Genomic DNA, 13,267 nt, shown 5'->3' with positions numbered 1-13,267 from the left:
AGGTGGAGCCAGTGACAGGGAGTTTCTTAAGGACGACTTTAAGGTGTCCGTCACTTTGCAGCGCCTCACTGGGGTTCCGCCGCTGGTCCTCCACTGGAGGGCGTAGTGGCTCCTTAAGAGGAACAGCGGCTAAAGCTCTGCGAGTCCCAAGTCCTGATTTGAGGGATATCTACTATGGTAATAGAAAAGGATCTTTTTTCTGGACTCCAAGGGGAATGATAGAAGGGCTACCTTCCAACTTGCGAGCACTGAAAGGGCCCTGGAACTTCCACCTGGCATTGGCCTCCAGAGCCCAGCTGGGGCCACCGCTGCCCGCTCCTGCTTGTCTGCAGCTCCTGCAGTCCTGCAAGTGGGCGGCAACTCCTTTTAACTCGAAGCGTGTTATCACTACTGGTTGCTGGACCCCTAAGCTCCCGAAGGCAGAGGCCCTGTTTATTCATCTGTGTACCTCCAGCTTCTGTTTAGCTTGGAGTTTAAGAAATGTTGATGGGACTGCACCTGCAAGGCATGTCTCTAAGGAAGATACTCTTCTGTTTCAGCGAAGCTGTCCTATATCCTCACATTCAGAAAAGCAAGTCTGTGTGTCTATGTGTGTCTCTCTCTCCCTGCCTCTCCCCCACTCGTGCTTGCTCTCTTTCTCTCTCAAAAATAAATAAATGTTAAAAAAAAAAAAAGGAAAAATTCAACTGAGTAAATTTGAAGGTCTAGTTGGCTTTATACAACATTCATGAACGAGGATGCATCCCACCTAGCAAGTTAAAAAGAGCTCTGAGAAGCTGTACAAAATGGAAGGCTTTGTAGGCAGAAGTTAGCAGAAAAAAGAAGTTTCTAGCAAAAGGTCACCCTCCTTTGGGGGGAAAGTGGGATCTAACAGGCACATTACCTCACTAGTGCTGACCAGGTAATTCCAGACTGACTGATTAAAAGTCACAGTCCTGGGAGGTTGAAACTGAAATTAGGCTAGGTATTTAATCTTAGTCTGCTGATATGGGGCTTAGCACATGTGACTCCATTTTGGGTTTGTTCTTTCTATTTCAACACCAGTTACCTGGAGACAGAGGCAGGCTGGCATTATTATAGGTTTTCTGACTTTTCAAATTAAAAGACTGAGCAGGTTAAAAAAAAAAAAAAGTCAGAATGCCTAGGTCATACTGTTGCCCTAGAAAGTAACTGAAATCAATCTTTGCATGGCAGGTTTGGAGTCACAACTATGCTTTTAAAACCCTTTTTCCATTTTTAAAATTGAAATATTTCTTGGAATCAAAGACATATCCAATGCTCCAATCTAAACTAAACTTTTAAAACCAAGACAGCAGGGTGAAACTCACTCTTAGTCTCCCTTCCCTTCCCTGTCTGTTGAACATGCTTCACAACCTCCACTAAGAAATTGGGCATAGGCAGGAGTATCTTAGTACCTCTCTGGATTATAGTTTCAGAGCTTCTCTTTGGGCATGATAGAAAATCATGCTCTCTATCCTGTGTCCTCTCCAATAAATTGTACAGGTTACACCATCCAGGAGTCCCTCCCAGCCCTTAATTCCTCCTGCACATTATTTTTTACCAATCTTATATAGCACATATGTGCATCTTATATACCTCTGTATTCCCCATACAGGCTAGCACAGTACCTGGCATATAATAGACACTCAATAAATGTATGACATGTGAATAGATGATGACATTATTTTACTCCCTACTTGATAAAATGACCTAAATTTTTTTCTTTTTTAACTTTTAGTATGGAGGCGCCAGGGTGGCTCAGTTGGGTGAGCGTCCAACTCTTGACTTCAGCTCAGGTCATGATCTCATGGTTGGTGAGTTTGAGTCCCACATCGGGCTCTGTGCTGATGGTGTGGAGCCTGCTTGGGATTCTCTTTCTCCCCCTCCCTCCTGCCCCTTCCCCACTCTCTCTCTCTCTCTCTCTTTCAAAATAAATAAACTTAAAAAAAGCTTTTAGTATGAATTTTTACTTTATAACAATAAAAAGAATCATAGAATAAGCCCATATGCCCAACTTTACTAAATATGTGTTTTTAACAAAGTTTAGTGACCTGTTTCCCATTAACAATGGAGTAAAGAGTTTTTATATTTATTGTCCTAAAACTGTCTAATTAATCCTTGGGTGCCAAGTACCTGAGCAGAGTTTTTAGAATTCAGTGTGCCCATAAGCTAAGAATACCCCAACTCCAGACTCCTAAAGAAAATGGCTCACTTTGTATCCCTTGTTGCAGATGTTTCTATAAACACCAGACTTTTGTATAAACAGCATCCCTTAAAATTTAGCTGCCCCATCTCCCCTTATCTCAGGACTTTGCTCTTTGCTAAGTCATAGCTAACTAATCTGGCCAATTCTGTTCTCCTAAACTAGAGATCCCAAAGTTACTCACACTTTCCCCTCTTTCTTTCCTCCCACATCCAGTCAGTCACTGGGCTCTATTGATTTCTCCTAAGGAGTGTCTGAGATCTTTCCCCACCTCTCCATCCACACTACTCTTGTCTCTATTCAGACTTTCCTCTCTCTATGGGTATTAATGCAATAACTTCTGAACTCATCTCCTGTCCTCCATTTCTCCCCTCTGTCAGAACTATTTTTTCCAAAGAATACTGATATAGGTATGTTGTTAGCTTCTCCCTACATAGAAACATTTGATCCTGGCTGGCTCAGTTAGTAAAGCATGTGACTCCTGATCTTGGGGTTGTGAGTTCACATTGGGTATAGAGATTACTTAAAAATAAAATCTTAAAAAAAATTTTTTTTATGTCCCCAGTGGTTTTTATTTTGTTTTTGATATTTTCCCCCAATGTTTTATAATGAAAATGGATTATTTCAGAAAACAGGAAAAAATATTTTTTTAATTAATGACTTCCCATTGACTGTAATATCGAATTCCAAATTCTTGTTTCTACCATTGAAGATTCCACAGTTAGGGCCCAGACTAGCTACCTCCCACATTTCCCATTACCTCCTCACCATCTTCTCCATATTCCAGCCACAGGAAATTATTTTCCTTTCATAAATTGGGCCACGCATGTCTATACTTACTTGTACATGCTGTTCCTTCTACAGGTTGTCCTTTCCCACTTTCTCTGGCCAGACATTTCTTACTCTCCTTCTATGTTCTCCCTCTTTAAAGATTTATCTGACTATTCTAGACATTTAGAGGTTTCCACTTCCATTTGTCAACCACAGTCCATGGCATTCCTCTATATATTCATATATATTAATTACATCCCATTGTGCTGAAAATAACTTTTTCTGGTTGTCCTCCCGCTAAGTAAGAAATCCCCATACTCATTTTATCTCCCTGGTGCTAAGTGCAGTGTCAGGAATATAAGAGATTGTAAATGAATATTTGTTACTGAATAAATTATTGTTAACTTCACTACTTCTCATTATCTACAATAGCCAAATTATGGAAGCAGCCCAAGTGTCCATCTGGAGATGACTGGATGAATAAAATATGATGTGATATTATCATATGATACACACACACATATATATATATATATACATATATAATGTTATTCATCCATAAAAAAGAATGAAATCTTGCCATTTGCAACAACATGGATGGAGCTGGAGAGTATAATGCTAAGCAAATACCATATGATTTCATTCAAATGTGGAATTTAAGAAACAAAACAAATGAGCAAATGAAAAAAAAGACAGAAAGGCAAACTAAGAAGCAGACTCTTAACTACAGAGAACAAACTGATGGTTACCAGAGGAGAGGGGGGAGGGGAATGGGTTAAATACATGATGCGGATTAAGGAGTGCACTTGCTGTGATGAGCACCGGGTGTTGCTTGGAAGTATTGAATCATTATATTGTACACCTAAAACTAACATTACATTGTACGTTAAATATACTGGGATTAAAATTAAAAGCTTAATTTTTAAAAAATGAAATAAAAAACTTTACTGCTTCTCTTACTGAATAAGCACAAATCTATTTAGAATGCATTTGTCTCCTTCCATCTCTTCCTTCCTCTATCTCCTTTTCCTGCAAAAGCAAAGAAGAAATAATAATAATTACTCATTGATGCAAAATATAAAGCCAGAAAAAAACAGATAAATTGAGCTTCATCAACATTAAAAACTTTTGTGTAGCAAAGGATCCTAGCAACAGAGTGAAAAGACAATGTTTGGGATGGGAGAAAGTATTTGTAAATCATGTATCTCATAAAGGGTTAATATCCAGAATGTATAAAGAACTCCTGCAATGCAATAATGCAAAAAAAAATTTTTTTGAAAAATGGGCAAAGGACTTAGATACTTCTACAAAGAAGATATACAGAGCACCTGGGTGGCTCAGTCGGTTGTGCATCCAACTTCAGCTCAGGTCATAATCTCACAAGTTCAGGAGTTTGAGCTCCGTGTCTGGACTCTGTGCTGACAGTTGAGAGCCTGGAGCCTGCTTCAGATTCTGTGTCTCCCTTTCTCTCTGACCCTCCCACGCTCACGCTCTGTCTCTCTCAAAAATAAAATAAACATTAAAAAAAAAATTTTTTTTTAAAGAAGATATACAATGGTCAATAAGCACATGAAAAAATGCTCAACATTCCTAATCATTAAGGAAATGCAAATCAAAACACAGTGAGATACCACCTCATACCCATCAGGATGGCTATTATAGAGTAAATAATAAATAAAATAACATAAAATAACATAAAATAAAATAATAAATAAAGAGTGATATGAAATTGGAACTCTTGTGCACTGTTGGTGGGAATGTAAAATGGTGCAGCTACTATGGAAAATGGTATGGCATTTCCTCAAAAATATAAACAATAGGGGCACTTGGGTGGCTCAGTCGGTTAAGCATCTGACTTTTGATTTTAGCTCAGGTAATGATCTTGCAATTCATGGGTTCAAGCCCCGCGATGGGCTCTGTGCTAACAGCTTGGAGTCCGCTTGGAATTCTCTGTCTCCCTCTCTCTCTGCCCCTTCCCTGCTCTCTCTCTCTCTCTCTCTCTGTCTCAAAAATAAATGAATATTTTTCTGGGTGCCTGGGTGGCTCAGTCAATTAAGCATCTGACTTCGGCTCAGGTCATGATCTCACGGCTTGGGAGTTCGAGCCCCGTGTCAGGCTCTGTGCCAACAGCTAAGAGCTTGGAGCCTGCTTCGGATTCTGTGTCTCCCTCTTCCTTTGTCCCTCCCCCACTCATGCTCTGTCTCTCTCTGTCTCTCAAAAATAAATAAACATTTAAAAGAAATTTTTTTAATAAATAAATATTTTTAAAAGAAAAAAGATTATTCTTTAAAAAACAAAAAAAGCAAGGACTTGAAGACATATTTGCACACCCATGGTCATAGCAGCATTATTCACAGTAACCAAAAGGTGGAAGCAACCCAAGTGACCATCAACAGATGAATGGATAAAGAAAATGTATTATATACACTCAATGCAATATTATTCAGCCTTGAAAAGGAAGGGAATTCTGACACATGCTACAACATGGATGAAACTTGAAGACATTATACTAAGTGAAATAAAAACCAGTCACAAAAAAAAATAAGTATCATTAATTCCATTTACATGAGGTACCTAAAGTAGTCAAATTCATAGGGACAGAAAATAAAATGGTGGTTGTCAGAGGCTGCGGGGGAGGAGGAGATAGGGAGTTCTTGTTTAATAGATACTAAGTTTCAGTTGGGATGATGAAAAACTTCTGGAGATGGGTAGTGCTGATGGTCCCAAAACAACACAAATGTACCTAATGACACTGAACTGTGACTTAAAAATGGTTGAAATGGTCAATTTTATGTTATGTATATTTTACTACAATTTTTTTAATCTAAAACCAGAAATTTAAGACTTCTCTTTGAGTCTTCCCTTTCCCTTTATTCTCCATCTGCTCCCAACTCATACCCCATATCCAGTCCATCAGCAAATCTAAAATATACCTTAAAACTGACTGCTTCTTAGGAAAGAATATCCAATGGAAAAAAGACAGTCTCTTCAACAATGGTGTTGGGAAAACTGGACTGTGACATGCAGAAGAATGAAACTGGACCACTTTCTTACACCATATACAAAAATAAATTCAAAATAGATGAAAGACCTAAATGTGAGACAGGAAACCATCAGAATCCCAGAGGAGAACACAGGCAGCAACCTCTTTGACCTCAGCTGTAGTAACTTCTTACTAGACATGCCTCTGGAGACAAGGGAAACAAAAGCAAAAGTGAACTATTGGAACTTCTGTGCAGTAAAGGAAACGATCAACAAAACTAAAAGGCAACGTATGGAATGGACGAAGATATTTGCAAATGACACATTGGATAAAGGGCTAGTATCCAAAATCTATAAAGAACTTATCAAACTCAACACCCAAAAAATGAATAATCCTATTAAGAAATGGGCAGAAGATGGGGCACCTGGGTGACTCAGTTGGTTAAGCGTCTGCCTTCAGCTCAGGTCACAGTCTCACGGTTCGTGAGTTCAAGTTCAGCATTGGGCTCTCTGCTGTCCATGCAGAGCTCGCTTCAGATCCTCTGTCTTCCTCTCTCTCTGCCCCTCCCCCACTTGCTCACTCTCTCTCTATCTCTCTCTTTCTCTCTCAAAAAGAAAAAAAAAATGGGCAGAAGACATTAACAGACATTCCTCCAGAGAAGACATGCAAATGGTTAACAAACACATGAAAAAATGTTCAACATCACTCATCATCAGGGAAATACAAATCAAAACCACAATAAGATACCACCTGACATTTGTCAGGATGACTAAAATTAACAACTCAGGAAACAACAGACGCTGTTGAGGATGTGAGGAAAGGGGAATCCTCTTACACTGTTGGTGGGAATGCCAACTGGTATAGCCACTCTGGAAAACTGTATGGAGATTCCTGAATAAACTAAAAACAAAACTACTCTACAACCCAGCAATTGCACCACTAAGTATTTATACAAAGGATGCAACAATACAGATTCAAAGGAGCGCATGCATTCCTATGTTTAGAGCAGCACTATCAACAATAGACAAATTATGGGAAGAGTCCAGATGTCCATCCACTGATGAATGGGTAAAGAAGATGTGGTATATATACACAATGGAGTATTACTTAGCCTTCATGAAGAATGAATCTTACCATTTGCAATGACATGGATGGAACTATAGGGTATTATGCTAAGTGAAATAAGTCAGAGAAAGAAAAATACCATATATAGAATTTAAGAAACGAGACAGAAGAACATAGGGGAAGGGAAGGAAAAATAAAGTAAGATAAAAACAGAGAGGGAGACAAACCATAAAAGACTCTTAACTATAGAGAACTAATTGAGGGATGCTGGAGGGGAGGTGGGGGGGTATGAGTTAAATGGGTGATGGGCATTAATGAGGGCACTTGTTCTGATGAACACTGTGTGTTATATGTAAGTGATTAATAACTAAATTCTATTCCTGAAACCAATACTACATTATATGTTTACTAACTTGAACTTTTTAAAAAATGTTTTAATGTTTGTTTATTTTTGAGAGAGAGAGAAAGAGAGACAGTGTGAGTGGGGGAAGGGCAGAGAGAGGAAGACACAGAATCCAAAGTAGGCTCCAGGCTCTGAGCTGTCAGCACAGAGCCCCATGTGGGCTCAAACTCATGAACCACAAGATCATGACCTGAGACGAAGTCAGATGCTTAACCGACTGAGCCACCCAGGCACCTCTTAACTAACTTGAATTTAAATAAAATCTTGGAAGAAAAAAAACCTAACTGCTTTTCTCCATCTCTGTTATCGCCACACCAGCTCAAGGCACAAGCATGTCTGACCTATGCCACTTCAGTAGCCTCCTAACTGAACTCTTTTTTCCAACCTTATTCCCCTCAAAACCATCTGCACAGCAAACAGCATGAATGCACTCCTTAATAAGTAAATCAGAGTGCCAGCAACTTACTACATTATCAGATATAGTATGTATGTACATACATGTTATATGTATTACATATATCTTATAAATATAATGTATATCATATATTTTTTCATTTACTAAAATACCTGTATGGTTTTTCTTCTTTAACACATATATACACTATATGATATATAATATAGATCACGTATGCCACAAGATATATGTAAATACCTACTATATGAGATATATCATATATCATATATGTGTGTTAGACATAATATTCCGGACATATTACAGACATATTATAAATACTCTTTTCCAACTTGAGACACAATGAACTTCCTTAAGCTGATAAAAGATATTTACCAAAACCTGCAGCAAACATCATACTTAATATTAACATTAAAAATAAAATATAATTGGGGTACTGGGTGGCTCAATCAGTTAAGTGTCTGACTCAGTTTCAGTTCAGGTCATGATCTCACAGTTCCGGAGTTCAAACCCCACATCGGGCTCCATGTTGATGGTGTGAGAATCCCCCTGCTTGGGATTCTCTCTCTCTCTCTCTCTCTCTCTCTCTCTCTCTCTCTCTCAAAATAAATAAATAAACTTTATTTTAAAAATACAAAATACACGGGGCGCCTGGGTGGCGTAGTCGGTTAAGCGTCCGACTTCAACCAGGTCACGATCTCACGGTCCGTGAGTTCAAGCCCCGCGTCGGGCTCTGGGCTGATGGCTCAGAGCCTGGAGCCTGTTTCCGATTCTGTGTCTCCCTCTCTCTCTGCCCCTCGCCCGTTCATGCTCTGTCTCTCTCTGTCCCAAAAATAAATAAACGTTGAAAAAAAAATTAAAAAAAAAAATAAATAAAAATACAAAATACAATATCCTAGGGGTGCCTGGCTGACTCAGTCGATAGAGTGTTCAATTCTTGATTTCGGGGTTATGAGTTTGAGCCCCATGTTAGGTGTAGAGAATACTTTTTAAAAAGCTCTTTAAAAATGAAATATAATAGGGCTCAGTCAATTGAGTGACCAACTCTTGATTTGGGCTCAGGTTATGATCTCACAGTTCATGACTTTGAGCCTGGCATTGGGCTCTCTCAAAATAAATAAATAAACTTTTAAAAAATTCAATATTAAAAAAATACAATATAATATAAACATTAAAAATATTCATTATACTGGGACACTTGGGTGGTTTGGTCGGTTAAGCATCTGACTCTAGATCTCTGCTCAGGTCTTGATCTCAGGGTCATGAGTTCAAGCCCCATGTTGGGCTCCATGCTAGGTGTGTAGTCTACTTTTAAAAAAGATAATTAGGGGTACCTAGGTAGCTGTATCTCAGTCCATTGAGCAACCAACTTCAGATCAGGTCATGATCTCACAGTTTGTGGGTTCCAGCCCCACACTGGGCTCTCTGCTGTCGGTGCAGAGCTCGCTTGAGATCCTCTGACCCCTCTCTCTCTGTCCCTCCCTTGCTCTCTCTCTTTCTCTCTCTCAAAAATAAGTAAACATTAAAAAAATCTTTTTAAGCTAATTAAATATTTTTTAAATGTTTGTTTATTTATTTTGAGAGAGAGTATGCACACATGCACACACAAGCCAAGGAGGGGCAGAAAGATAGAATCCCAAGCAGGCTTCACGAGCTCCACACAAGGCTCCTTCTCATGAACCATGAGATCATGACCTGAGCCAAAATCAAGAGCCAGACACTTAACTGACTGAGCCACCCAGGCACCCCACTAATTAAATATTTCTTAAAATTCTCATTTTACATTTAGGTTAAAGACAAAGATGTCTATTACTGCTTCCATACAACAGAGTACTAGAGGTTGTAACAAGTGCAGAAGGAGGTCCTAACCAGTGCAAGCAAAGTTATCAAAGGTTTAAGGATTTTAAGAGAAGATACAAAACTACCCTTACTCATACAGGATATGATTGAAGAAAAGCATCCAAAAGAATCTTCAAGTAAACTACTGGAATTATTAAAAAGACTTAACAAATCTCTGACTACAGGATCCACAAACTAAAATCAATTGTTAATGTAATAAATCAGCAATTATAAAATATAATTTTTAAAAGACAGCATGTGCAATAGCAATAAAAATTACAAGACATCTAGGATAGAACTAAAAGATACCGCGATCAAACAAAGAAGTGCTAGAGAAAAAGCGTATGGAGAACATAATACAACATTATTGAGGGTCTCTTGGGTGGCTCAGTCGATTAAGCACCCAATTCTTGATTTTGGCTCAGGTCATGATCTCATGGTTTGTGAGTTCAAGCGGGCCCTGTGCTGACAGTGCAGGGCCTGCTTAAGATTCTGTCTCTTTTTCTCCCGCTGCCCCTCCCCACCTTCTCTCTCTCTCAAAAATAAATAAATAAGCATTAAAAAAAAAAAAACATTATTGAAAAGTATTTCTTAAAATGCCTAAGTAGCTGGAGAGTTATACTCTGCTTTTAGATTGGAAAAGTCATTACCATAAAGATATCAATTCTCCCAGATTGATTGTAGACTTAATGCAATCCTAGTAAAAATCCCAAATGTACATGGTATTGCAAGGGAAAAATACCAGCAGGAAATGTAGAAAAATTTGCTTTACCAGGTATCAAGTTAGATGTTAAGGGGCCACCTGGCTGTCTCAGTCAGAAGAAAGTGCAAGTCTTTACCTGGGGGTGATGAGTTTGAGTCCCACGTTGGGTGTAGAGATTACTAAAAAAATAAATAAATGTAAGAAAGAAAGAAAGAAAGAAAGAAAGAAAGAAAGAAAGAAAGAAAGAAAGAAAGAAAGAAAGAAAAAAGATAAGCATTAAAACTATAGTGATTAGGGGGCGCCTGGGTGCCCCAGTCAGTTAAGTGTCCGACTTTGGCTCAGGTCATGATCTTATGGTTCGTGGGCTCGAGCCCCATGTCAGGCTCTGTGCTGACAGCTGGGGGCCTGGACCCTGCTTCAGATTCTGTGTCTCCCTCTCTCTCTCTGTCCTTCCCCTGCTCATGCTCTGTCTCTCTCTTTAAAAAATAAATAAACATTAAAAAAATTTAATGAAAATAAAATAAAACTATAATGGTAGTATGTAGTACTGCCACAGGGAAATTTAGGTAGATTTTTGGTACATTTCAGAGACTTAGCCATACATTTGATTTTTTGACCCAGGTAGAACTTCAGATCATTGGAGAAAGGATAGACTTTTTAATAAATGGAACGGAGGTCATTAGATAATCATACAGGAAAAAAAATGAAACTGGATTCCTTCTCACACCATGTACAAAAATCAATTCAAGGCCTAATAATGAAAAGTAAAACCATGAAGCTTTCAGAAGAGAACAGTAAAGACTATCTTTTTCATTTTGGAATAGGGAAGGATATCTTAAAACAAACAAACAAAAATCATTCACCATAAAAGAAAACAATGATAAATATGAATACATCAAAATAAACTTCACAAAACATACATAAAAAAGATATTTACAACATAAATAACCAACAAACTATCCTGAATTTGCAAAGAATAACTGAGATAAGGCAAACAATCCAAAAGAAAAATGGGCGTAAAATTTTAAGGTGCACTTCAAAACAAACAAACAAACAAACAAATAGCCAAAAAGCACGTGAAATACTGTCTGAGCTCTTTATGTGTCAGGGAAGTGGAATATTAAAACCACAATGAAATAGCATTACACTTATCAGACTGATGAAAATTATAAAACCCGACAATCCCGAGTGTTGGTAAGAAAATGGAGCAATGACAGGAGCCTGGGTGGCTCAGTTGGTTGAGCAACCGACTTTGGTTCAGGTCATGATCTTGTGGTTCGCAAGTTTGAGCCCCACATCTAGCTCACTGCTGTCATCAGAGCCCACTTGGGATCCTCTGTACCCCTCTTACTTCCTTCCCCCACTTGCACTCGCTTGCTCGCTCTCTCTCTCACTCTCTCAACAATAAATAAATAAACATTTAAATTTTTTCAAAAAAAAAAAGCAGAAAAGAAAATAGAGCAATGAGGTGTCTCATCAAAGACTAATGGGAATGGGAATTAGCACCATCACTTCAGAAAACAGCATGGGATTATCTAATAAAGCTGAAATGTACATGTATCATAAGGCAGCAATTCCACTTTTAGGTATACACTTTAGAGATAGGCATGCTTATGTACCTGGGCACATGCACCAAAATGTAGATGGCAGCCTTATTATAATTGCTTAACACTGGAAACAACCCAAACATAATATTGAGCCAATGATCCAAATTACTTTTTTAATATAAAGCTTACAAAGGAAATGTTATTGAGAGATGCATACACGGACAGTAAACTATAAAGAAAAGGTAATTATTCCTAGAAAAGCTAAGGGTGGTGACCTCTAATGCAGGAGGAGAATGATTGTGATTGGTAAGCAACATACAGGGAACTTCTGGAGTTCCAGCAATATTCTGTTTCTTGACCTGGAAGGTGGTTACATCGGTTTTGCTTGACAACCAAAATGTAGATTTCTATTTTTTACACTTTTACATATGTTATAGTGTGTCATAGAAAGGTTAAGACTGACAAATCTGTCAAAATGAATTCATAAGTGCAGCACAATTCCAAGAAAGAATTTTATGAAACTTGACAAGTTGATTCTAAAATTATAAAGAGCAAAGGTCCAAGAAGAACCAAGACTATCTTTATAAAAAAAACAGCTAAGTCAAGGAGCTGATTCTTCCAAACAATAAGACTTATAAAATACTACTCTAGTGATTAAGAAAGTGGGGAAGAGGTATAGGGATAAACAGCAAGAAGAGAATACAGAGTCCAGAAATCAAGTCACGCCCACAGGGAGATTGATATAAGACACAGGTCACAATACAAACAACAAATATGCTGGAATGTAAAAAAATAAAAGAGATCCCTAGCTCACATTATAACAAACATAAAACCCTAATGGAATAAAGACCTTGGGTAGAGAAGGTAGACAGAAACTACTCTTTGCTCACCAAATCTACTCTCCTATTCTTCCATAATAATCACATTGCAGATAGGTCTCATAATGAAATCAATTTCTTACAATGGGATATAAGCAGAAATGCTGACTGCCAATTACAGCTCTGGAACTTGACATTAGGTATGCCTCCACCACGCCCTCCTTCCCTTTCCTGCTCGTTGGAATTTGAATATGGCAGCAATTCAACTTTGATTATAACCATGGTGATATGCCCAAGGGGATGGCAGACTCACCAGATGGCATGAACCCGGGTCCCTGAATGTCTATGTTCAGCAAAGCCATCTCAGCAATCTTCGGGACTCCTTTGTGAAAGAATAAATGTATCTGTTCTTTAATGCACAGCATTTTGGGGTCTCTTTGTTATGGCATCTCAGCCTTCACTGACACAGAAATCTTTTGTAACCATGACTCAAAGAGCACCAACTAGATGGAAAAATGTAGAT

The 13,267-nt window shown here is 38.3% G+C and overlaps 1 protein-coding gene across 1 annotated transcript in view; it reads right to left on the bottom strand.

Moving 5' to 3' along the window:
• The window catches only part of LRIG2 (leucine rich repeats and immunoglobulin like domains 2), a 70,047-nt gene extending 66,094 nt beyond the window's left edge, over positions 1-3,953 (bottom strand). Inside the window, exon 1 of the mRNA XM_040471340.1 lies at positions 3,935-3,953. The gene's annotated coding sequence lies outside the window, so the exon portion shown is untranslated. The remainder of the gene's footprint in view (positions 1-3,934) is intronic.
• Positions 3,954-13,267: the final 9,314 nt, after the last annotated feature.

Source organism: Herpailurus yagouaroundi, unplaced genomic scaffold (assembly GCF_014898765.1).
Source record: "Herpailurus yagouaroundi ecotype Mexico unplaced genomic scaffold, PumYag 77, whole genome shotgun sequence".
NCBI classification, from domain to species: Eukaryota; Metazoa; Chordata; class Mammalia; order Carnivora; family Felidae; genus Herpailurus; species Herpailurus yagouaroundi.
Note: the sequence above shows the minus strand (reverse complement) of the source record. Positions and strands in the feature narration are given on the sequence as shown.